The sequence below is a fragment of the Somniosus microcephalus genome, chromosome 6 (assembly GCF_052327205.1).
Source record: "Somniosus microcephalus isolate GS21.2 chromosome 6, FLI_Smic_1.0, whole genome shotgun sequence".
Lineage (NCBI taxonomy): Eukaryota > Metazoa > Chordata > Chondrichthyes > Squaliformes > Somniosidae > Somniosus > Somniosus microcephalus.
In genome coordinates, this window is record NC_140992.1 from 259,514,955 (window position 1) to 259,538,873 (window position 23,919).

Below are 23,919 nucleotides of genomic sequence, written 5' to 3' on the forward strand. Positions count from 1 at the left end.
GGCCACCTGGACCCACACAGTCTTCGTCTGCTGGGGAGGCTTCTTCCTCCCTGAAGAAGGGAAGAGCACCTCCTTACTAACTCTTGCTCCCTCCACCAAAGCTTGCAGGGCGATGTCATCAAATGTGGGAGCAGACTTAGGTCTCCTGCTGCTCATTCTGCCTCCAGGACCCTCTCACTGCAAAGGCCAAAAGGTTGGCAGTCTGCAGAAGAAGCAAGGTTTCTTGCAGACCTTAAATGCAGCAGCAAAGATGACATCATCGGAGGCGAGTTTCAGACTGAAAAAACGAATTGGGCCATGGGTTCCCACATGCTGGAACTCAATTGCCCAATTATGTGAAAATCGCATCAATCTCCCACATCGATTTGGAATCGGGTGGATAACACAAAATGCGGATGACACGACCTCAGCCCGCCCCAATGACAAAATCGTGCCCTATACCTCTATTTATGAAGCCCAGGATCCTGTAAGCCTTTTTAACTTCTTTCTCAATCTGCCCTGCCACATACGTCCAGGTCTCTTTGTTCGTGCACCCCCTTCAGGATTGTACCATTTAGTTTATATGTCCTCTCCTCATTCTTTCTACCAAAATGTATCACTTCACACTTTTCTGCATTAAATTTCATCTGCCACATGTCTGCCCATTTCACCAGCCTGTCTATGTCTTCCTGAAGTCTATCACTATCCTCCTCACTGTTCACTATACTTCCAAGTTTTGTGTCATCTGTTAATTTTGAAATTGTGCCCTATACACCCACATCCAAGTCATTAATATATATCAAGAAAAGCAGTGGTCCTAGAACCGATCCCTGGGGAACACCACTGTATACCTTCCTCCAGTCCGAAAAACAACTGTTCACCACTACTCTCTGTTTCCTATCACTTAGCCAATTCCGTATCCATGCTGCCACTGTCCCTTTTATTCCATGGGCTTCAACTTTCCTGGCAAGCCTATTATGTGGCACTTTGTCGAACGCCTTTTGGAAATCCATGTACACCTCATCAAACCTTTCTGTTACCTCATCAAAGAACTCAATCAAGTAAGTTAAACACGATTTGCCTTTAACAAATCCGTGCTGGCTTTTCTTAATTAATTCACGCTTGTCCAAGTGACTGTTAATTTTGTCCCTGATTACTGTTTCTAAAAGCTTCCCCACTACCGAGGTCAAACTGCCTGGCCTGTAGTTGCTGGGTTTATCTTTACACCCTTTTTTGAACAATGGTGTAACATTTGCAGTTCTCCAGTACTCTGGCTCCACCAACGTATCTGAGGAGGATTGGAATATTATGACCAGTACCTCCGCGATTTCCTCCCTCAATTCCCTCAACATCCTAGGATGCATCCCTTCTGCTCCTGGTGACTTATATACTTTAGGAACAGTCAGCCTTTCTAATACTTCCTCTATCAATTTTTATCCTATCAAGTATCTCCACTACCTCCTCATTTACTATGTCTATGGTAGCATCTTCCTCCTTGGTGAAGACAGATGCAAAGTATTCATTTAGTAACTCAGCCATACCCTCTGCCTCCACGCATAGGTCTCCTTTTTGGTCCCTAATCAGCCCCACCCATCCTCTTACTACCCTTTTACTATATATATGCCCATGGAATACTTTTGGATTACTTTTTATGTTGGCTGCCATTCTATTCTCATACCCTTTCTTTGCCCCTCTTATTTTCTTTTTCACTTCTCCTCTGACCTTTCTATATTTAGCCTGATTCTCAGATGTATTTGCAACCTAACATCTGTCATAAGTGCTCTTTTTCTGTTTCATCATATTCTCTATCTCTTTTGTCATCCAGAAAGCCCTGACTTTAGTTGCCCTACCTTTCCCCCTATTGGGAATGTATCTCAACTGTACCTGAACTATTTCCTCTTTAAAGGCAGCCCATTGTTCCATTACGGTTTTGCCTGCCAATCTTTGAATCCAGTTTACCCGGGCCAGATCTGTTCTCATCCCACTGAAATTGGCCTTCCCCCAGTTAAACATTTTTACTCTAGATTGCTCCCTGTTCTTTTCCATAGCTAATCTAAACCTTATGATACTATGCTCACTGTTCCCTAAATGTTCACCTACTGACACTTGCTCCACTTGACCTACCTCCTTCCCCAGAACCAGATCCAGCAATGCCTCCTCCCTCGTCGGGCCAGAAACATACTGATCAAGAAAGTTCTCCTGAACACACTTCAGAAATTCTTCCCCTTCTCTGCCCTTAACACGATTATGATCCCAGTCTATATTAGGATAGTTGAATCCCCCCATTATTACTACTCTATAGTTCTTGCATCTCACTGTAATTTCTCTGTCAATTTGCTCCTCCATATCTTTCCCACTATTTGGTGGTCTATAGAATACACCTAGTAGTGTAATGGCACCTCTATTATTTCTTAACCCTAGCTATATAGATTCTTTCCTTGACCCCTCCAGGAGATCCTTCCTCTCCAGCACTGTAACATTCTCCTTAACCAATACTGCCACACCACCTCCTATCTTTCCTTCCCTATCTTTCCTGAACACTTTATAACCAGGAATATTTAATACCCAATCCTGCCCTTTTTTGAGCCAGGTCTCAGTTATTGCCATAACATCATACAGGAAACTTTGTGCTATCCAGTACCGACGGGACCAAGCTGTTGCCGTCCCATCAAAACTGCCGGACAAACCAGCGCTAATGTTGAAACATACGGAGATTTTGAGCTCCGTATCTGGCAACAAACCCTGTTGCTTAACAGTCGGCCGTACCTTGCAAGCGTCTCTGTAGCTTAGCAACAGCTTCAGCGAGACCTTGCAGAGCCTGACTGGTGAAAAAAAAGCAATGAAAAGAAAAAAAAACAAACGAAACGGCTCCTGATTTTTGCCGGTAGAATCGAAAGCCCTCCCTCCAGCACCATCTCTCCAGCCATGCATTCATCTGCTCTATCCTCCTATTTCTATACTCACTAGTGCGTGGCACCGGGAGTAATCCTGGAGATTACTACCTTTGAGCTCTTGCTTTTTAATATCTTTCCTAGTTCCCTGAAATCTGCCTGCAGGACCTCATCCCTCTTTCTACCTATGTCGTTGGTACCGATATAGACCATGATCTCTGGCTGTTCACCCTCCTGCCTCAGAATGTTCTGCAGCCGCTCGGTGACATCCTTGACCCTGGCACCAGGGAGGCAACATACCATCCTAGAGTCACATCTGTGGCCGCAGAAACACCTGTTTGCTCCACTAACTATCAAATCCACTACCACTATTGCTTTCCCACTCTTCTCCCTCCCCCCCTGTACAGCCGTGGTGCTGTGGTCTTGGCTCTGGCTGTACTCCCCAGAGGAACCATCACCCTCACCAGTACTCAGAATCGAATACTGGTTGGAGAGCGAGATGCACTCAGGGGGCTCCTGCACTACCTGCCTGGTCCTCCTCTTCTGTCTGGTGGTCACCCATTCCCTTTCTGCCTGCGCACTCTTTATCTGCGGGGTGACCACCTCCTGAAATGTGCTATCCACAAAGCTCTCAGCCTCGCGGATGCACCGCAGTGACGCCAGTGGCTGCTCAAGCTCCAAAACCCGGCGCTCGAGCTCCTCCTGCTGATGACACCTCCTGCACACGTGGTTGTCCAGGACACGGGAAGCATCCTGGAGTTCCCTCATGGCACAGGAGGTGCATTCCACGGGACTGAGCTGCCCTGCCATGCCTTTACTTAATAGACTATTAACTGGAAAAAATTACCGGCTACTCACCAATCTGATCCTTCCCTGGTTGTGACGTCACTTTAGCTGTTTTACAGTTGTTGCTTTTGCTGTTGTTGTGGTATTCGCTGGCGGTCCTCCAGCTCCTTGCTGCCACGGCTGCTCCCATCTGCACTCTCTCAGGGCCTCCCACTCGATTTATACACTGCCTCCTGCTGTCCTGTGACGTCGCTCCTTGTTTTTTATTAAGTCTCCTCTCTAGCTCTCTTTATGCTGCCACCATCTCCGCTGTCTCCGCTCCCCATCAGGTCCTCGCTGTGTTCTGGGCCTTCTCCTCTCAGCTCTCTTTATGCTGCCACCGCCGCCACTCCCGCTCAGGTCCGCGCTGGGTAGCACCCTATTAACCGATGAAGTGGTTTAGTAAGGACCAACAGCACAGCCATAGTCCTCTATATCAAATGTCACTGTAGCACACAAATCCTCTTAACAAATCCCAGCCCACTGCCCCTTCGGTAGAGCAGCAACTCCTTTTCAGCCATTCATGAAGTAGAATATCTCAGTATTCACGAGGATTCGCTCTCTTAATTAGGACACCTTCAACAGAATGAAAGAATTTGCATTTATATAATGCTTTTATATAGCGCCTTTATCACTCCCTCAGGACTTCCAAAAGTGCTTCACAACCAATAATTTCATTTGTAATGCAGTCACTGTTGTTATGTGGGCAAGTGCCGAAGGAATGGTGCATCCACCTTGAGTTCTTGGCTCATATCGCATTACTGCCAGACCGCTTCATCATTGAGTTGTCCACATCCAGTGCATTATTATTATACAGTATTCATCATCATTATTATTATAATCCTCAACGTTACAGTTGAACATCAAACTTTCTGCCTTGTAGTCTTTCCCGACGACCAAGTGGATAAAGGTACTGTCTAGTGCAGCACTGAGACTTACAAATCAGACTGATTCTACTTCAATGCCTGGCGTCTCTTGGGTTAGGTGAGCTCAGCCAGGACAACATTAAGATGCTGAACAGAAAATGCTGGAAATACTCAGCAGGTCAGGCAGCATCTGTGGAGAGAGAAACAGAGTTAACGTTTCAGGTTGGTGACCTTTCATCAGAACTGTTCAAAGGTCACAGACCTGAAACGTTAACTCTGTTTCTCTCTCCACAGATGCTGCCTGACCTGCTGAGTATTTATTTCCAGCACTTTCTGTTTTTATTTCAGATTTCCAGCATCCACAGTACTTTGCTTTTGTATTAAGATGCTAAACTTTGCTTCTATTCCCCTAGGCTAAAATCAGCCAGGGTTCCTGTGATAGCCGAGTGGTAAGGTCAGAAACTGAGAGGAGCGAGTTCTTAGGCAGAAAACCCAACACGGTGGCATAATGGTTAGCACTGTTGCCTCACAGCGCCAGGGACCCGGGTTCAAATCCGGCCTCGGGTGACTGTCTGTGTGGAGTTTGCACTTTCTCCCCGTGTTTGCGTGGGTTTTCTCTGGGTGCTCCGGTTTCCTCCCACAGTCCAAAGATGTGCGGGTTAGGTTGATTGGCCATGATAAAAATTGGCCCTTAGTGTTAGGGGGGATTAAATACGTGGGGTTACGGGGATAGGGCTTGGGTTGGATGGCTGTCGGTGTAGGGACCGGGTGCTAGGGTTTGGATGATCAGCCATGATCTCGTTGAATGGCGGAGCAGGCTCGAAGGGCCGAATGGCCTACTCCTGCTCCTATCTTCTATGTTTCTATGTTTAATTATACGGTGTAGCAGAGAAACATCTCTTACAGGCTGCAAGCAAAACACAGTATTTCTAACTGCACGATGCAATGGAGGATTCACCTCTGAGTCATACCCATAATGCAATGCCACATTACCATACTAACTGGTGTACCAGAACATTACCTTAAACACTGGTGAATATGATCCCTTAATCTTTGGCTCCATCTGGTGGATAACTTAAACATTACATCCCAGATTACTATATCCCCCCCCCCCTTAAGTTTACATTAATTTCTTAACATTCTTAAAAAGTCCCATAAGGCAACTCCTTTAACGATAGTCCATACTGAATGAATCTAGCAGGTCATTATCAATCTCTCTGGCGGCTTGCGAGTCCTTGGTGAATGTCTTACAGTCAAGTCCCTGCTTGGTTGTGGTAGAGCCACCTGCTGCTCCTGAGCAGTACTCAGAGTATCTGACTCTGCTACGATGGTTTCCTCTTGACGAAGGGGTCCAGGTGGAACTGGCTCTGTTCGTGGTGTTGGTACCACCAATGCATTTGGATAACTGGGGGCCAACTTGTCCTCCGATATCTCCTCTGGAACCTCCAGTTCGATTTCCCTTTGTCTGGTCAGTATCTGATCTACATGTCTGCGTACTACCTGACCAGTTCCCACCATGACCGTATATGATACTGGACCGGTCATTGAGTCTATGACGCCAGGAATCCATTTTGGACCATAACTGAAATTCCTGGTAAGGACCGCATCTCCTTCTCCAAAACTGCGGCTCTTTGTCCTTCTGTCATGGTTCTCCTTTTGTTTGATTTGTCGGTTTTCCACCTTCCTCTTTAGGTCTGGGTGAACCAGGTCAAGAGTGGAGCGTAGTCGACGTCCTAACAACAGCTCAGCAGGAGAGAGTCCTGTGGTAGATTGAGGTGTTATTCTGTAGCTGAACAGAACTCATGACACCTTGGCTGCCAAACTCCCTTCCGCACTTTTTTTTCATCATCTCCTTAAATGTTTGTACGGCTCTCTCCGCAAGTCCATTTGAAGACGGATGATATGGAGCTGAGGTCACGTGCACTATGCCATTTTTCTCATGAACTCTTTTGTTTCGGTACTCACAAAACACGTGGCCTTGTCACTTACTACGATCTCCGGTCGCCCTTGATTACTAAAACTCCTACACAGGCAGTCCATAGTAACAGTAGATAAAGCAGAATTTACAGGATACACATCCATCCATTTTGAATGTGCATCAATGATTATGAGGAACATCTTTCCCATGAATGGACCCGCATAATCTACATGTAATCCTCTCCATAGTTTATCCGGCCACTCCCAAGGGTGGAGAGGAGCCGCTGCTGGTGCCTTCCTGTGTACTTGACAAGTGCTGCATGTCTTGACTAGATTTTTTATCTCCTCATCTAGCTTTGGCCACCACAAGTAACTCCTTGCCAAGGCTTTCATACGTGAAACTCCAGGATGACACTGATGTAGTTGCCCTAGGATAGACTGTCATGCTGGCTGTGGAATAATCACTCGTGCTCCCCACAACACGCAACCATCCTGCACACTCAGCTCTGTCTTCCTGACACTGTAAGGTGTGAAATCAGTCCCTTCCAGATGCTGTGGCCAACCCCTCATCACATATTCTCGAGCTCTAGACAGTACTGGATCTTTACCAGTCCATGTCCTTACTTGTTCTGCGGTCAGATTTCCGTGTCCGTGTCCTCCAACATCAAAACTCTGTCCTCTGGACCTGCATGGATAGGTGTACCTGGCACTGGAAGATGGCTCAAGGCATCTGCGTTCCCATGGTACTTGCCCGCCTTGTAAACGATGACATACTCATATGCCCTTAACGTCACTGCCCACCTCGGGATCCGGGGAGACACCATCTGTGGTACTGCTTTCATTTCATTAAAAAGAGATAGAAGAGGTTTATGATCGGTGCATATGGCGAATTTCCTGCCATATATGTACAGGTAGACTATCCTTTATCCGAAAACCTCGGGACCAGCCGTGTTTCGGTTTTCGGAGAATTTCGGATTTCGGAAGGTGGGTCGGCAGGGGTCCGCGGGGGGGTCGGCGGGGGGGTCGGCGGGGGGTCGTGCGCACGACCCCCCGCCGACCCCCCCGCGGACCCCCGTGGACCCTCGCCGGCCCCGACCCCCGCCGACCCCCCCGCCGACCCCCCCGCGGACCCCCGCCGGCCCCGACCCCCCCGCCGACCCCCCGCGGACCCCCGCCGGCCCCGACCCCCACGGACACCCCCGCGGACCCCCGCCGGCCCCGACCCCCCCGCCGGCCCCGACCCCCGCCGACCCCCCCGCGGACCCCCGCCGGCGCCGAACCCCCCACGGACCCCCGCCGACCCCGACCCCGACCCCCGCCGACTTACGGTCGGGGTCGGCGGGGGTCAGGGCCGGCGGGGGTCCGCGGGGGGGTCGGCGGGGGGTCGTGCACACGACTTACGCTGACGCTCAGCGTAAGTCGGCGGGGGTTGGGGTCGGCGGGGGTCGGGGCCGGCGGGGGTCGGGGCCGGCGGGGGTCCGCGGGGGGGGTCAGCGGGGGGGTCGGCGGGGGGTTGTGCGCACAACTTACGCTGACGCTCAGCGTAAGTCGGCGGGGTTCGGGGTCGGCGGGGGTCCGCGGGGGGGTCGGCGGGGGTCGGGGCCGGCGGGTGCGGGGGGGGTCGGCAGGGGGGTCGGCGGGGGTCGGGGCCGGCAGGGGTCCGCGGGGGGGTCCGCGGGGGGTCGTGCGCACGACTTACGCTGAACTTACGCTGACCGAAAAAACCTTCGGTTTTTAGAGGGTTTCGGTTTTCGGAAGTCCGGATAAAGGGTAGTCTACCTATACTTGTGAAACCTCTGTAACCCAAACATTACCGCTAATCCCTCTTTATCTAACTGGGAATAGTTTTTTTCCGCTGGTGTCAGAGTTCGAGACATAAACCCTATTGGTCTTTCTGTTCCATCATCCAAACTGTGTGAAAGAACCGCCCCCACCCCGTAAGGTGAAGCATCACAAGAGAGAATGATGTCTTTCTCTGCATTGTAGTGAACCAGCACATCCGAGGACAGCATCAGCTTCTTGGACTGTTCAAATTAAACCCTCTGTTCCTCTTCCCACTGCCACTGTGTCTCCTTGCGCAGAAGTTTGTGAAGAGGTGCTAACACTGTTGACAAGTTTGGTAAAAATCTGTTATAATAGTTTAGCAGTCCCAGGTAAGCTTTTAACTCAGTCACATTGGTAGGAGCTGGGGCCTCCTGCAGTGCTTGTACCTTCTCCTTGATTGGATGGAGCCCGGTGACGTCCACTCTGTGTCCCAGGAACATGGCCTCATTCCCCAGGAAAGTGCACTTACTCCTCTTGAGCCGTAACCCAGCCTTATCCAATCTTTGCAGTACCTCTCTCAGAGTGCTCAGATGCTCCTGGTGGGTTCTTCCCATCACCAGAATGTCATCTAGATAGATTGAAACATGTGGGATCCCTTGCAGTACACCCTCGATAGTCCTCTGGAAAATAGCTGGACTAGATGAGACACCGAATGGTAAGCGATTATAGGTAAACAAACCCTTGTGTGTATTTATGGTTACATACTTCTTGGATTCCTCATCTAGTGTAATCTGCAAGTATGCATGACTCATATCCAGCTTCGTGAATTTCTTCCCTCCAGCCAGGTTTGCAAAGAGATCCTCTGTTTTGGGAATAGGATACTGTTCTAGTTTTGACACCCTATTTACTGTCAACTTATAATCTCCACAGAGTATTACCGAATTGTCCGGTTTTAAAACGGATACAATGGGAGCTGCCCATTCTGAACATTTCACCGGTTCCAGAATGTTCTCTCTCAAAAGACGGTCAAGCTCAGCCTCTACCTTTGGCTTCATGGCATAAGGCACAGGTCGTTGTTTAAAAAACCTTGGCAGTGCCTCCTTGTCTACATAAATCTTAGCTGGGGGGCCATTAAATGTGCCAAGTTCTTCCTTGAACACGTTCTCATGTTTAATCAACACTTCTTGCAAAGACAATTGTTTGCCTCCCTCCATTTGATTTATTGCTCCCCAATTTAATTTAAGTTCTTGTATCCAGCCCCGACCTAGCAAGTTTGGTCCGGAACCCGATACTACAACTACAGGTAGCTGTTCCACAGTGTCCCTGTGTTGCACAGTTACAGTAGCTGCACCCAATGTCGCCACTCGTTCACCGGTATATGTTTTAAGCTGTATAGAGCAAGACTTTAACTCTGGAACTTTTGCACGGTTCCACAATTTTGAGTACTCCTCCCTGTTCATTATGGTTACGCCGCATCCTGTATCCACTTCAAAGTTGACCTTAAAGTCATTTATTGTCAGTTGCAAAGTGATAGGATCCACTTTTGGAATGTTCTCTACCATACTATGCATTATGAACATGTCGTCTTCTTTCTCAGCTTCTCCGCTGATGTGATGTGCTCCCTGTTTTTTCACTTCTCTTCCTAGGTTTTGCTTTTCTCCCCCTTTTGGTTTGTATTCCTCCACGGTTGCTTTTGCCCTGCATGCACGTTTTATTTGTCCTTTTTTCCCACACTTGTGGCACTTTTCCTCCAGGAGCCTGCATTCCCTCGCCAGGTGATCGCCATTGCATCTATAACATGCCTTTACATGCTCACGTTGTGGTTTCTGACGCATATTTAACTTGTGCACAGCAACCTGACTTGCAACTTGCTTTGTAGTAGCCCAATCTGAACCTTGTATTTCTTTTACATCTCAGTTTGCTGTCTCTATGGCTTGAGCAAGTTCCAACGCTTTTTCATACGTAAGCCCAGTCTCGGACAATAATCTCCTCTGCATTCGATTATCCATTATCCCGCAAATGAGCCTATCTCTCAGCATGTCTTTCAGGTTGTTCCCGTAATTGCAATCATGTGCCAATTTTCTCAACACCGCTGCATAGTCCAATACAGTCTCTCCCGGTTTTCTGTTCCGTGAATTAAATTTGAAACGCTGTACAATCTCACTCGGTCTGGGATTGAAATGTTCCTTCAGCAAGGCCACTAATTCAGCAAATGTACTGTCTCCCGGCTTTGCAAGACTGCATAAGTTTCTCATTAAACTATACGTCTGACTTCCCATGGAAGTGAGCAAAATAGCTCTCCTTTTTCTGACATCATCTATATCATTTGCTTCAAAGAAATGCATCAGCACCTCACAGTACTCATCCCAGGTCTGAGCCTGAACATCAAAAGCAGAGATCTTTCCTACCATAGCAGCCATGATCGGTTATTCAGCGCTCCTTTTAATTTTTTTTCTCCTTCAAGATGTGATCTGTTTATTCTCGTCGCCAATATGAGATATCTGAGTGGTAAGGTCAGAAACTGAGAGAAGCGAGTTCTTAGGCAGAAAACCCAACTGTTTAATTATACGGTGTAGCAGAGAAACATCTCTTACAGGCTGCAAGCAAAACACAGTATTTCTAACTGCACGATGCAAAATGGAGGATTCACCTCTGAATCATACCCATAATGCAATGCCACATTACCATACTAACTGGTGTACCAGGACATTACCTTAAACACTGGTGAATATGATCCCTTAATCTTTGGCTCCATCTGGTGGATAACTTAAACATTACATCCCAGATTACTATAGTTCCCATTCTCATTGCTGTTCAGTCACACATCCTGGGAAACGTGCGTGTGTCGACACCATGTGAGGACAGATTTGGACATACTCCAGGCTAGAATAGCCTGCTGACTGTCTAGGCTCACACAAGAAGAATGGCCATGTTGATAAGGTACCAGAGTGTAGATAATGTACCAGAAGGCTGCTAATGTCCATGCAACTCCATCCCAACAGGGATGAGCTCCTTCTGAGAGAAGGGAGAAAATTGAGGCGAAATAAACACATTTTCTACTTCCTTACTCAAAAACCTGAAAGCAACACTTTCACTAAAACATGGCCCATCAATTCTTTTTATATTCGTTCCTGGGATGTGGCCGTCACTAGCAATGCCAGCATTTATTGCTCATCTCTAATTGCCCTTGTAAAGGTGAAGCTGGAGTCGTCTCCTTATGCTTCCTCTCTCTCTCTCCATCCAATCCAAATGTAGTGTTTTTCATCTCTTTCAGGAAAGTTAAAAAGATCTCAAGGCATCCACGCAGACCAGGGTGAATCATTGTATTACTTTATTTTTTACAACTTTAATTTTAATCTTTTCCCCCTTCCAGTTTAAGGGCAGATCAGCGAACAAACATGTTAAATGTGTACTATTTTAGATACTGCTTGAGCAAAATGTATCACTCCAACAGTATGTAAACCAGTGTAAATTTTTAAAGAACAAGATAAACAAAAAAAAAGTCAATTAGCATAAGGTTTGCTGAATAGTCATCACATGATAGACTTGCAGACAATGGTGTTACGAAAATGTCCATTCACTTTCATGAAATACTTCAAAGTAACCCTTTAGCCTGAAGACCTTCAAGCCACCAATTTAGGTGCATCCTTCATACATCTGCTTATTCTCTCTATTTAATTCTGAATCCTTGGGCTGGATTTTCATTGAGGAGTCTGGTAGGAGGCGAGACTACAACTTTCGGGTTTGTAGTCCCGCCTCCATCGAGTTCTAGCCAACCCACGTGATGACTTGATTGACCTTGTTGAGCCCGTCCAGCGGGCTCAGCAGGCCAATTAAGGGCCACCTGGCAACAGGTGATGTCACAGATTGAAATTTCATCTGTCAAGACCTTTTGACAGATGAAACATCAGCGTTTCACAGCTGTTTGAAGCTGTCAAACACTGACAAACTGTACTGCAGGTTAATTCCTTCCTCTCAGGTTGATTTAGAGATCTCCCCAGAACAGAAAGCTGAATGCTGCAATTTTTGACAGCTCGCAGCCATTCTGCTTTCTGTGCCGGTGAGATGAGGGACTCCCAAGATCTGAAGGAAGGAAGGCTGTAAAGGTAAGTAAAGGTATGTAAAACATCTTTAAACACTTTACACACACCAAACACACTTACCTTTGCACTCATGCACCCATCACTCACCTGAACACCGGACATCTCGACCCCTCCAAGCCCTTCATCCCGACGGTCCGCCTCCTCTAACTTGGCGTGGTTTGAAGCCATCGGGAATCCCACACTTCAACATTAAAAATAGGGATTAGGCTAAAAACTGCCCGTTAACTACCTGTTAGCAGGCAGTTAATTGGCACTAATCCCCTTCCCGCCTCGGGGAGGCGGGTCCCAGTGCGGGGCGGGTACCCGCCTCCTTTGAAACTGGCATGGAGGCGGGTTGGGTGCGGGATGGGTTTGTGCCCCCTGATTTGGGGATTTTAATCCCCCACATGCCTCCAATCCCGCCTCCATGGCTCAATGAAAATCCTGCCCCTTATATCCACCTGTAAAGAATTATCAAGCATTTTTTAATGAGTAGAGAAACACCAGTAGGAGGCAAACCACCATAACACTTTGACGCACTACTGCACAGCACCGCCTCAGAACCAGTCATGGTAGATCCTGCCACCTTCTCCGTAGATGGAAGATTAAAGCATCCCCATCATGCGACTGCGGAGCTCCTGATCAGACCCTGGAGCACATCATTGAGCACTGCCCTCAGAGGAAATTCACAGGCAGCCTACAAGATAGCCACATTGTTACACCGGAAGCTTTGGCCTGGATATCTGACTTAGATATTGACATCTGATTTGCTACTATCATACAAAAGAAGAAGAAGAAGGCGGCAGCACCATAAAGTGCCAGGACACCAGAACTGCCAAGCTTACCTGATTTCAGTTGCCACATTCAGGAACCATGAAGTGTAGCCAATGCACTGCCCCATAAGGAGGAAAGACAATTCAGAGGGAGAGTTTCTCCCTTAGTTCCCTGTTGTTCATTGGCTGTGAAGCACGTTGGGAGTTTCTGAAGGTGTGAAAGATGCCAGTTCTTTCTTCCGGTGACTGGGTCACAGCAGCATGGACAAAGGCCTGAGCAGGGTTTCCCACCCACTACCATGACCGCAGTTGGTACAAAGTCTGGGAAAACAGCCATAAAACGCGGCTTTACCCTCAGATTAAAAACAAATGAACAGAGCTAAAGAAATAAAATGGAACATTGCTGACCTGTTAAAGGTGTTTTCAGAGCAAAGGCCCGACACTGATCCTCAAAAGCTTCCCATTTTTCCTTTCCTGTCAGGAGCTCTAGCCCTCCTTTCCCAATGTTATTTCAATCTGTTACACATTAATAGCCTGACGGCTACGGAAAATATCAGGATTGATAAACTGAAACACAGCAGGGGCTTGAGGGAACTTCTAATTGGCTGCAGCATTAAAATCTTCTTGGTTGTCTCCTGTCTCTGGTCCTAGTCCAGCATTCAGCTGCTATAATAAAGTATTATAAAGGAACTTGTATGGATTAGTGGAAACCAAACCTCATAAAAAAATTTACTACACCAGCACAGCTCTGGCAGAACATGTGAATATTCTGGCTAACCCCATGTTTGTGACCAAATTAGTATAATTTTATCCCGTAGAGTCTTCCACATTGATTTACTAGTTTTACACTGTATTTTTGCAGTCTGCCAGATTCAACCTTTTCCATTTGTTAGGACTCTTGCCTCCGAATTAGAAGGTTGGGCATTCAAGCCCCCATTTCAGAAATAACAACAGAAAATGCTGGAAAAACTCAGCAGGCCAGGCAACATCCGTGGAGAGAAATTAGAGTTGACGTTTTGGGTCGAAACCCTTTTTCAAAACTGGAAAGGAAATGAAATGAAATAGATCGAAGGCAGGGCTGCGATAGAACAAAAGAAGTGAAGAGACATTAAGAGGTATTCAAAACCAGACGAGATGGTGATAGGACTAGTGGAGACAAAAGACGGCTCAGATTAGGTGTGAAGTGTACTGGCAGAATGAGAGACAGCTGCCACGTGGGAGAGAGAACAAAAAGGAAAGGAGGGAGGAGGGAAAACCCAAAACAAAGGGGTGGAAAAAAAAATAAGTAAAAATGTAATAGGGACCGAGGTTATGATCTGAAATTGTTGAACTCGCTATTGAGTCCGGAAGGCTGCAAAGTGCCTAATCGGAAGATGAGGCCCATTTCAGAACTTGGAGTACACGATCTAGGTTAACACTTAAGCGGTTGCTAAAATTGTGGTGTATGTAACCGTTCCACCTTTAAGAGAACTATTTTAAGAGTTGCACTACTTTATCTTGGCTACTGTATACTGTAATACCGGTGGTGACCACACCAGTATATAAGTGCTGTGTAATGATTTATTGGGCAGTTCAGCCCGGACCTTCGACTAGTAAAGACCTGTTAAAAGTTACTCTTGTGGTCTGTGTAGTAATTCTCATTATAACACACAGACTTAACAGTGGCGACGAGTACGATCTTACCCTGCGGCAGAGATACATCCAAGGCAGTTTAACGGGCGTCGAGAGGAGGCATCCGCCCTCATCATTCTGCTGAGAGAAGACTCGGGTCTGCAGAGCAAAGGAAGAATTCTGACACGAAGCCTTCCATCAGCAACAGGCAGTGATCATCCCTTCTATCACGGTGGTGGGTAAGCCGATCAGCGACGAGCAGCAAGTCGGCCACGTTGGCGTGAAGTAGGGGAGGGAAAAACGGAGGATATAAGGGCGGAGAACTCGACCACGGCCGGGGAAAAGAGCCGGACAGAAGTCGGGGCCAGAGGCGCTGAGACTGGGGCAGCGTAAGGCACGGGAGCCGCGGTGAATGCAAACGCAGCCGGTGTAAAAGACCGGGCTGCAAGCGGGCTGGGAGACGCAACAACAGCGTCGAGAAAGAGCTCGACCGCGACCGGTGAAAAAGGCTGGGCAGCTACCGAGGCCGCGAGGCGCAGCGACCGGGTCAGCATAAGGTGCGAGAGAAATTTTTTTTTTAAAAAACACGGAGAACTCAGCCGCAGCCGGGGGGGAAAGGACCGGACTGCAAGAGGGGCTGGGAGGCACGATTTGAAAACCGCTGGGGAGGGCGAACGCAGCAATACAGCAATCGCCATTACAGCCAGCGGGGAAGAAAGGCAAACGCGGGAAGCCGCCATTTTCGTAGGCGGGGGAAGAAGACAAGCGCGGGAAACCGCCATTTTGAAAAAAATAAATAAAAGAAAAGTTTCTTTTTGGTTTCTCAAGAAGATTGCGAGGATGCCTAAGCGTGGTAACATCAACGATTTCGATCCCGATGTTGAAGATTGGGCCACGTATGTAGAACGCATAGAGATATATTGTAAGGCAAATAAAATATCAGATGAAGATAAAGCACTAACCTTACTAAACTCAATGGGTGCGAAGACATACGGGCTATTGAAGCATCTTCTATCACCAGCTAAACCGGCGGATCAGACTTTCGCTAAAATTGTTGCTGTCCTGAAAAATCATTTGAACCCCACACCGCTGATGTTAGCGGAACGATTTAAATTTTATGCGAGAACGCAACTGAAAGAGGAAAGCAACGCGGAGTATTTGGTTGAACTGCGTAAGCTAGCGAAATACTGTCAGTTTGGGGAAAGTCTGACAGAGGCACTGAGAGACAAATTCGTGTGTGGATTGTCGAAAGAAGGAACACAAAAGCGGCTGCTTGAAGAGAATGATCTTACACTTGATAAGGCTGTCACTATTGCAGCATCGCACGAAGCCGCAGCGAGAGGCACTGCGGAAATGCAGCTGAAGGCAGCGGTACTCAGCGTAGATCAAATGGCTTCGGGTACAATGAAATGTTATCGTTGTGGAAAGACAACACACGATCAGAACCAATGCTGGTTTAAAAACCAGGAATGTAGAAAATGTGGCAAGCTTGGTCACATAGCTAAAGTATGCCGGTCAGGAAAGAAGACCAGCAACAAAAAGTCACCGCAGGAAAAGTGCAGAAAGGTACATAAGGTGGCTGAGAAGTGTTCGGATGAACAGAATTCGGATTCAGACTCCAACAGCAAGGAACTGGGTAGTCTGAGAATTCACAATGTGAGTAAGAAAGCTGACCTACAAACTATCTGGGTCACACTGCAGATAGCAGGAGCCCAAGTGAAGATGGAATTGGACACCGGATCGGCGTTGACGGTCATGAATAAGCAAGATTACAAAAAGTTATTCAAACATATTCCCCTATGGGATACGGAGATAGTATTGCAGACATACACGGGGCAAAGAGTATACCCCATCGGAAAGATAAAAGTCAAGGTGGTACACAAGGGCAAAGAACACCAAGGAATGGACTTATATGTACTACCTGAGGGAGGTCCACCACTTCTGGGACGGGAGTGGATCAGGAAAATAAATATGGACTGGCACTCCCTAAACGCAATAACGGTAGATTCCGGAAAAAAAGATGTCAAACCTGAATGATTGTCCAGAATATTGGATGAGGCTAAAGAGGTGTTCCAACAGGGACTGGGAACACTGAGAGGAATTAAGGCAAAAATCAAGATTGCAGAACATGCAAACCCAACATTTTTTAAAGCCAGACCGGTACATTATGCGATACGACCTGCTGTGGAAGCTGAGCTGGAAGGGCTAGAACGTTCAGGAGTACTGTCTAAGGTGGACTGGAGTGAGTGGGCCACGCCCATTGTTCCTGTCATGAAGCGTTCATCGAGTAACAAGCCAGGGGAACCGGGGAAGGTCCGCATCTGTGGAGACTTCAAGATCACAGTTAATCCGGTGCTTCACACGGTGCAATATCCGCTTCCGCGGATTGAGGATATCTTTGCTTCATTGTCTGGCGGGAAACGCTTCACCAAGATAGACCTGGCGCAAGCGTACTTACAGATGGAAGTTGAGGAAGAGTCGCGCCAGTATCTCACAATCAACACGCACAGAGGCTTGTATCAATATAATAGACTGGCTTTTGGAGTGGCTTCGGCTCCAGCAATTTGGCAGAGGGCCATGGAGCAGGTATTACAGGGAATTCCAAGCACTCAATGTTACTTGGACGATATCCTGATTACAGGAGATGACGATGAGGAACACCTTGCAAATTTGAAACTGGTGCTCACCAGGTTGAAGGAATATGACCTTCGAGTTAATCGCCAGAAATGTGAGTTCTTTCAGAAACGGATCTCGTACTGTGGTCATGTCATTGACCAGGAGGGGCTGCACAAGTCACCTGACAAGATCGAAGCTGTTGTGAAGGCTCCCGCTCCGGAAAATGTATCCCAGTTGAGGTCGTTCCTAGGGTTGATTAACTATTACCATAAGTTTCTGCCAAATCTATCCACGGTGCTGCACCCGCTGAATGCTCTTTTGCAGAAAGAAGTACCATGGAAGTGGAGCGAGGACTGTAAGAAGGCCTTTCGCAAAAGCAAGACATTGATCACCTCAGAGGAAGTGTTGGCTCACTTCAACCCAACGCTACCTATTCGTTTAGCTTGTGATGCTTCTCCTTATGGTATTGGAGCAGTACTCTCACACAAGTTGCCAAATGGCTCGGAAAGGCCAGTCGCATTTGCATCCAGATCATTGACCTCCGCTGAGCGCAACTATGCTCAGATAGATAGGGAGGCTCTCAGCCTGCTGTGGGGAGTAAAGAAGTTTCATCATTACCTGCAGGGCCAGAAGTTTACACTGCTGACAGACCACCAGCCGTTGGTATCCATATTCAACCCTAAAATGGGCGTTTCCATTATGACAGCGCAAAGGCTACAGAGGTGGTCCCTTTTCCTAGGGGCACACCAATATGACATAGAATACAAAGGATCAAAACAGCATGGGAATGCTGATGGTTTATCGCGCCTACCGTTGCCAACGGTAGAAGAGGCGCCTACAGTGGACCCAGTGGAGATGTTTCACTCAACCATAGTGGAATGTCTACCAGTAACAAATTCTACGATCGAAAAGGAAACAAGAAATGACCCGACTCTCTCACGAGTCTACGATTTAACGGTGAAGGGATGGCCAGCACATGGCGAACCACTGTTGCCAGCATTTTCGCAAAGAAGAGAACAGCTGTCAGTGTGCCGAGGAACTTTGATGTGTGGATCCAGAGTGGTGATTCCACCCAAACTCCAGCATAAAGTGCTAACGGAGCTTCACGAGGGGCATCTGGGTGGAGTGAAAATGAAGAACCTAGCCAGAGCGTTTGTGTGGTGGCCAGGTATCGATGGAGACATCGAAGAAATGACCAAGAGCTGTCTAGGATGCCAGAAGGTCCAAAACCCCCACCACAAGCTCCTCTACCTCCATGGGAGTGGCCCTCATCTCCATGGCAAAGGGTACATATCAACTTTGCTGGTCCATTTATGGACTCAATGTTCTTAATCACGGTGGATGCACACTCCAAGTGGCCGGAGGTAATAAAGATGTCCTCCACCACCACGGAAAAAACCATCACAGTATTAAGGACCATATTTGCCAGGAATGGGCTGCCAGAACAGATCTGTTCTGATAATGGACCGCAATTTGTGTCCGAAGAATTCAGGAAGTTCTTAAAAAACAATGGGGTTAAGCACTACACGTCCGCCCCATACCATCCCGCCACCAATGGATTAGCTGAAAGGTTTGTCCAGACCTTCAAGAAGGCCATAAAGGCCATGGGTAAGGAAGACATAAATCTACAACATAAGGTAGATAACTTCTTGTTGGCGTACAGGAATGCAACACATGCGGTTGCAAACCAAACTCCCGCCATGATGTTTTTCAATAGAAGACTAAGATGCCGGCTGGATTTGATCAAGCCAAACATCAGAAGGGACGTAGAGAACCGGCAATTTCAAGGCATGAATGAAAGGCCAACTAGAACCTTCCAGATAGGTCAACAAGTTTTGGCCCGGGACTACCGTACCGAGAAATGGCAGCCTGGAACTATTTGCACACGACTAGGACCGCTGATGTATACCGTGGACATTGGTGAAAGCATAATAAGGCGCCATGTTGATCAGATCATAGAGTCATCCGAAAAGGGACAACCTACTCCACAACTCTATACGCCTAATGATGAAGCAGAGATACCCATAGGATCTACCTCCGATCCGGTGATACTGGAATCAGATGAACCCGACACTGGCATTCAAGCCGAATCGACCTTGCCAAAAGAACCTACTACACCACCGAAAACTACTACACCACCAAGGCGTTATCCGGACCGAGTCAGGAAGCCTCCAGAGAGACTGAATCTGTGAACCGTTTTTGCATGAAGTTGTGTATATATGTTATTATGTTATGTTAATGGGGAATATATACTGTTAAGCTAAAAAGGGAGGATTGTGGTGTAACACACAGACTTAACAAAAATGTCGGAGGTACCATCCTTCCGACAAGACTTTAAACTGAGGTCTATCTGATCCAAACTCTTTCAGTGGTTCAGGCGGTGACCAAAGCTTCCATGGCACTACTTGAGGAAGAACAGGGAGTTCTCCCAGTGTACTGCCCAACATTCCCCTCTCAACCCAATACCACCAAAACACAACAGCTTAACCGGCCGAGCGTCTGTTTGTGAGATCTTGCTTGCTGCTACGTTTGCCTACATTACAGCAGTCACTGCACCTCAGAGTAATTCATTGTATGTGAAGCACTTTTAGATGTTCCTGCGAGATATGATAGGATGTTACTGAAATGCAAGTTTTTCTTTCTCTCGTAGTCATAGTTTTAGAATCTTTCTACCCAATTCAGTTTAAATCATCCTTGAATTCAAGGTGCTCATACCCATTTACACATTGATTAGCTCCACGAAATTCTCTCAAAGTCCGAGTCAACATTCATCCGTCTACAAATACCATCAAAAATAGAATAACAGTTCATTCATCTCATTAGATGCTTTTTGCACTTGGCATGTCTGCAGTCTGGGTCACGGGAGACCAACATCTGTGAACTAGCTCCCTATATTTACATTGCTAAACCTCGCAACCCAATGCCAGAATCATAGACCCATCACCGAGGTTTCGCAATATAAATACAGGGAGCTGGCACACACACATCGCTGGTCCGCGATCCGAATTACAGAAGCACCAATCCAGTCTGTGGGACCTAGCTGGCACAGAATGGCTGCTGCCTTTGCCTACACAACGAGTCCCATCCCCGATTATAATCGCTCAACCATTGGTGGTCGTGCCTTCTCTTGCCTAGGCCCTAAGCTCTGGAATTCCTGCCTAAACCTCTCCGCCTCTCTCCCTCTCTTTCCTCCTTTAAGATGCTCCTTAAAACCTACCTCTTTGACCAAGCTTTTGGTCATCTGCCCTAATTTCTCCTTATGTGGCTCGCTGTCAAATTTTATGTCTTATAACACTCCTGTAAAGTGCCTTGGGACATTTTACTACATTAAAGGTGCTATATAAATACAAGTTGTTGTTGTTGAGTCACTACACTCACTGTGTGCAGTTTGAAACATTTCAACAAGGTGAGGTGATGTTACGTTAACAATTGTATTCCAGTTTGTTTCTAATTGAAAAACAAAATTAGGACCAAGGATTTGGTAATGATGGATATTTTAGCTCTTTGTTTTCAGCCAATTTGGGGTTGTGGGGGTTGGGGGGTGCGGAGACGGGTGGTATCTGATGGTCAAACTTTGATTGCCCTAATTAAGGTAATCAAAGTTTGACTTTTAACTGTTTACAGTTAACTAAGGATAAATTCCAAATGTACCTCCCCTACTTAAATAGTATAAATCATTCAGGTTATAAATACAAATCACGGTAATATTTGATTCGAAGACCCATCGACCAAAATGTACAATGAGAATTGCTTCGGATGCTCAGTTCTGTGGGCTTTTGTTGGTTTCTCCCATTTATTGAAAATAACATTTGAAACTAGCTGCTGCTCTTCTGCCCTCTAGTGGTATTTTCTCAACCAGAACTGGAATTACCAAACACGATTATTATAGATATCCCATTTAAAAAAAAGCTTTTTGGCAGGTCTTGCTTGATTGTTTTAACTATTGGCCCAAACTCTCAGTGCTTGATTGATTTGGTTGATTAATTGATACATGAATCTTACAAGAACAGTTACTCCTAATTCAATGTAAACAACATTTATGCCTTTGAACTTGAAGGAAAGAAAGTAGAAACCTGGAAGAACTTTATCAACTTCAAAATCTGCAGATGCATTTTTAAACTTTTTCATGAAAAAGAAGGACTCTTATTTATACAGCGCCTTTCACAACCTCAGGACATCCCAAAGTGCTTTACAGCCAATGAAGTGTAGTCATTGTTCTAGTGTAGGATGTTTGCGCACAGCAAGGTCCCACAAACATCAATGTGATGACTGACATGAATCAGTCATTCATGAAAGAAAGATTTATGAAATAATACTGAGCGGCCTACGGGTGGCGCTGTCCAGGGAGAGTATAAATACTCAGGCACGGGCCCAGCTTGCACAGGACATTCTTAACAGGAACTAGTGAAGGACACAACTAGACCTCCATGTTGTAAAACAGTTGATTAAAGCTTTGTTTAACGCTTAGACCAAGTGCCTAGTAGTTTTCTTACGTCAATAACGACCAGATAATCTGTTTTAGTGATGCTGGTTGAGGGATAAACATTGGCCAGGACACCGTGGAGAACTGTTCGTCGAAATAGTGCTATGGGATCTTTTACATCCACCTGAGAGGACAGGCAGGGCCTCGGTTTAACATCTCATCCAAAAGACAGCACCTCTGACAGTGCAGCACTCCCTCAGTACCACACTGGAGTGTCAGCCTAAATTTTGTGTTCAAGTCTCTGGCGTGGGACCTGACCCCACAATCTTCTGACTCAGGAGATGAGCAACCAACTGTGCTACAACTGACATGGTCCTGTACAGTTTCTGTACCAGTATCAAGGGAGGATTCTAAATGTAGGCAATACTGTAGAAGTGAGGGGCTGTACATCAGAGCTAAAAGTAGTTTTACATTACTATATATCTATAGCATGGTGCAGATAAAGACACAATTCCTTATGTAACACCTATAGCATTACTAATGCAGAACTTATACTGGTCACTTGATGGTAATCAGCTGAAGGTTTTATGCCAGTAGGATTCTCCTAGTTTTCTATTAATATCCTCACAAATTTAAAGAAAACACAGTAATAAATTGGCCATATTATAGAGAAAAAAGGAAACGGGAGAAAAACAGCAAAGACAATCACAGAGAGAGGGTTGAATATCCTGCAAAGTATTTAATAGAAAGCTGTTAGATGGCTTACAGCAACTTACAGTACCTTTCATGTACAGAATTGTTTCAAGGGCTTCACATTGGAGAACGGTGTACACTGATCTGGCAGTAGGAGATAAGTTAAGGATTATGTTGAAGGCGTGGTGTAAACGGTAACCTTTGATGAGCCTTTTGGAGATGGTAAGAGATAGTAAGGTGATCTTCCTACATTGTTTTATTTAGATTTTTTAATATTTGTTTTAATAATGGATTTTTAAAGGAACAGGGATTTGTCATATAAAGCAGAATATGGGTTTTTAACCATGGTTTAGTGTGTCTTCTATCATCAGATGGAATACTGTCATTTTTGTTCCGTTGTCCTGTCTGTGTGTGTCCGAACAATTTGCATTGTAAGTCCCTGCAGAGTGTCTCTTTATCTCACCAATGTGCCTTCCTGTTTATCTTTGCCTTAATTCTGTCAGTAAGATTACTCTAATTGTTATAATAACACCAGTTATAAATGACAGATCATAATAGCAAGAGTTAATTGGGGATTTCATAAATGTTACAACTGAGAATTTTTGGAATGTTCCTTTTACGTCAGACAGAGCACATTGAGCAATAACTTAGCCCCCCCAGTGTGTATGAAATGTAAGAGCATAGCAGGTCACTGCTTATTGGAAGATATTAGGATAAGTGCGTCAGTCCTGCACTCCCAGCGGGGAACTGCCCTCGAAGAGAGTGCCGATCAGAGAATCAGGGCTACAGTGTTGTAGCCCAGTTCCTCCCTAACCCCCTCTTTGAGCACAGCTGCTGAATGGGAGTGTGGGGATCAGTCAATGTACCTCATTGTACCTGTAAGGTATAACAAGAGGGGTGAGGAGCTTTTAATGGCAGCTATAGAAATTGTATTATGAGAGCTGTTGTGGCTTAGTGGGTAGCACCCTCTCCTCCTCATGTCCCACTCTCCAGGGCCTTGAGCACAAAATTCTAGGCTGACACTCTAGTGCAGTGCTGAGGGAGTGCTGCACTCTCAGAAGTGCTGTCTTTCTGATGAGTCGTTAAACTGAGGCCCCTTCTACCCTCTCGGGTGGACGTAAAAGATCCCATGGCACTATTTTGAAGAAGAGCAGGGGAGTTCTCCCCGGTGTCCTGGCCAATATTTATCCCTCAATCAGCACCACTAAAACAGATTATCAGGTCATTATCACATTGCTGTTTGTGGGAGCTTGCTGTGCGCAAATTGGCTGCTGCATTTCCTACATTACAACAGTGACTGCACTTCAAAAAGTACTTCATTGGCTGTAAAGTGCTTTGGGACATCCGGTGGTTGTGAAAGGTGCTATAGAAATGCAAGTCTTTTTTCTACAAAATGTTTAAAATCCTTATAAAGATTTTGTACGACATGTCCTATAGTTTTTTTTATATTCATTCTCGAGATGGGGGCGTCGCTGGCAA